Below are 3,968 nucleotides of genomic sequence, written 5' to 3' on the forward strand. Positions count from 1 at the left end.
TTGTGGTGTGAAGGTGTCAAGTGAATGGCTTGAGACTGAGCGGTTAAAGTCGTAGTCCAAAGTAAAAAGAGTGTGCTTAAGAGCTCTGGACACCTCTAATTGGAAACTCTAGCAAAGCTGAGTCACAATCTGAAAAGGTTCACCCAGTCATGTGTCTGTTGCATTTATGTATCCAGTGGTAATACTGGAAAACAAAATGCTTAGGGTCACGGCCAAGACTCATAAAGTAACTGTGTTCAAGAATCAACATACTGAACTAGGAGAATAAATAACACTATCTAAATTCTGAGTTCCTATAGATGCCAATCATTCTAAACTTCAAAGAATAAAGTGAGATGCCAAAACTGTTCAGAAGCAAAAAGCTAAAAGCCCCACTCATCTAATTAAGACTAATCTTCATAGATGTTTTTGGAATTCATTGTATATTCTATTCTTTTTATCCTATTTGATTTTCAGTTTCTTGGGGACAAGCAATAATTTAAGTTTGGTGTTGTGATGAGCGGATAATTTATACGCTTTTTGGCATTGTTTTTAGGTAGTTTTCAGTATGTTTTAATTATTTTTTAGTATATTTTTATTAGTTTTTAAATAAAAATCACATTTCTGGACTTTACTAAGAGTTTGTGTATTTTTCTGTGATTTCAGGTATTTTCTGGCTGAAATTGAGGGACTTGAGCAAAAATCTGATTCAGAGGCTGAAAAAAGACTGCAGATGCTGTTGGATTCTGACCTCCCTACACTCGAAGTGGATTTTCTGGAGCTACAGAAGCCCAATTGGCACGCTCTCAATTGAGTTAGAAATTAGACATCCTGGGATTTTTAGAAATATATAATAGTCAATACTTTGCCCAAGATTTGATGGCCCAAACCGGCGTTCTAAGTCAGCATAAAATTTCTGGCGTCAAAACGCCAGAACTGGCATCAAAGCTGGAGTTAAACGCCCAAACTGGCACAAAAGCTGGCGTTTAACTCCAAGAAAAGCCTCTACACATGGAAACTTCAATGCTCAGCCCAAGCACATTCCAAGTGGGCTCGAAAGAAGATTTCTGCATTAATTACTTATTTCTGTAACCCTAGGCTACTAGTTTTCTATAAATAGGACCTTTTTGCTATTGTATTAAAAGGACTTTTCCATCTTTAGAACTTATATGTTCACGTTTGAGGCTGGCCTCATGGCCATGCCTAGACCTTTTGTTCTTATGTATTTTCAACGGTGGAGTTTCTACACACCATAGATTAAGGTGTAGAGCTCTGCTGTTCCTCATGAATTAATGCAAAGTACTATTGTTTTTTTATTCAACTCAAGCCTATTTCTTCTCTAAGATATACACTCGTTCTTCAACCTGACGAATGTGATGATCCGTGACACTCATCATCATTCTCACCTATGAACGCGTGCCTGACAACCACTTCCGTTCTACTTACAATAGCTTGAGTGCGTATCTCTTAGCCTTATGGTTCATGACGCATGGTTGCCTCGCCTGACAACCGAGCCTTCCATTCCATGAGATCAGAGTCTTTGTGGTATAGGCTAGAATCAATTGGCAACATTCCTGAGATCCGAAAAGTCTAAACCTTGTCTGTGGTATTTCGAGTAGGATCTGGGAAGGGATGACTGTGACGAGCTTCAAACTCGCGAGTGTTGGGCGTAGTGACAGACGCAAAAGGATCAATGGATCCTATTCCAACATGATCGAGAACCAACAGCTGATTAGCCGTGCAGTGACAGCGCATTTGGACCATTTTCACTGAGAAGACGGGAAGTAGCCATTGACAACGGTGAAACCCAACATAAGCTTGCCATGGAAAGGAGTATGAATGATTGGAAGAAGGCAATAGGAAAGTGGAGGTTCAGAAGGAACAAAGCATCTTCATACGCTTATCTGAAATTCTCACCAATGAATTACATAAGTATCTCTATCCTATTTTATATTTTATTCATCTTTTAATTATCAATTCTCCATAACCATTTGAATCTGCCTGACTGAGATTTACAAGATGACCATAGCTTGCTTCAAGTCGACAATCTTCGTGGGATCGACCCTTACTCACGTAAGGTTTATTACTTGGACGACCCAGTGCACTTGCTGGTTAGTTGTGCGGAGTTGTGACAAAGAGTTGAGATTACAATTGTGTGTACCAAGTTGTTGGCGCCATTGATGATCACAATTTCGTGCACCACATTGCATATGTATATATTAAGCTTAGTCAAAATCATGATATTTTCCAAGGATTTTATCTATAGAGAACCCCAATTGATTGAAAGAAAAAAAATTTTTTTAGAACTTGCTTGAATTATATATTGTGGAACATGATTTTTGAGCTAAGAACACAAGCATGTGAGATTTGAGCCTAACTGTGTGGTCACATCATATGACCACTTATTTTCATTCTTGTGTGCATTATTCTCTTCCTATGATTGTAATCCTTGATTTGTTTGATTCTTTATGTCCATTATTTTGTGTATACATGCATTTATATGATTGAGGCCATTGTTCAAATAGCTCACTTACCCAAATAGCCTACCTTTTAAATTTTATTGTTAGCCAACTTTGAGCCTACGCTAAACCCATTTGTTCTTAATTTTAGCACATTACAAGCCTAAGTGAAAAACAATAAATGTCCTTAATTTGGATCTTTGATTAGCTTAGGCTAGTGAGAGTGTTCACTATTTGGTTTGGGAGAGTTGGGAACATTGGGTAGAGATAAAACTGTATTTTGTGGTTTTGTGAAAATTATGGGAATTGGGTACATACTCATGCATTGAATGTTAAACTATATGCATTGATGCTCTTGTATATATTTTAGTTTGCCAAAAAAAAAAGAGAAAAACAATATATATATATATATATATATATATATATATATATATATATATATGTATGTATGTAAAAGAAAAAAAATAGACAAGAAAGAAAAAGAAAAGCAATAAGAAGGGGATAAAATGCCCCAAAGTGAAGCTCAATAAAAATCAATGCATATGTGTGGTAATCAAAAGAGAATGCATGAGTGTGTGAAAAAGTGAAGAATGAGTAGTTAGGTTTGTTTAGAATTGTATAGGTTTTCATAGGTTAGGTGGGAAGCTTAGGTTTATCAAAGATTCAAATTTCAAACTCACTTGACCATATGCATCCTTACCTTGACCCTAGCCCCATTACAACCTATGGGAAAGACCTCATGATACTTGTATGCATGCATGAAATAATTGTTGATTGTTAGATGAAAAACAAATCTTAGAAAGCATGATTAGGGGAGAATTGAGTGGATCGACCCCATACACTTGAGTGACTAGAGCGGATACACATCCGGTGAGGGTTCGATCGCTCAATTACATGTTTTCACCCATGATCATCCTTTCTTGCAAGTTTGTAAATTCTTTTCAATAACTCAATTCAATTGTGGGTTTGCTTTGATTGCTATTGCTTTAGCCCTTGTACTTGTACATGTATTCTTGGAAATTGATTTGTTTTGACCAAGTACTTGCATTATTTAGATAGATTGCATATAGGTAGTTGCATTTAGGTAGCTTACATTGAATAAATGTTGATACCCTTTGCTTCTTTCTTGATTTTAGCATGAGGACATGCTTAGTTTAAGTGTGGGGAGGTTTGATAAACCCCAATTTTGTGGTTTATCTTGTGCTTATTTTAGGGGATTTTATCACCTTTTCCCACATTTATTCAATGAAATAGCATGATTTTGTAATTCTCCCTTAAATTGTGCTTAAGTGTAAAAACATGCTTTTTAGGCCCTTAAATTGGTGATTTTAATTCACTTTAATTCCATTCGATGCCTTGATGTGTTTGTTGAGTGATTTCAGGTTCATAAGGCAAGTATTGGATGGAAGAATTGAAGAGAAAAGCATGCAAATGGGAGAATCCATGAAGAAATGAGCTTTTGGAGAATTGAGGGCCACGCGCACGCGTCATGCACGCGTACGCGTGCATTGGAGATTTTCAAGCCACGCG

This window comes from Arachis ipaensis, chromosome B9 (genome assembly GCF_059453495.1).
Source record: "Arachis ipaensis isolate K30076 ecotype BB chromosome B9, ASM5945349v1, whole genome shotgun sequence".
Lineage (NCBI taxonomy): Eukaryota > Viridiplantae > Streptophyta > Magnoliopsida > Fabales > Fabaceae > Arachis > Arachis ipaensis.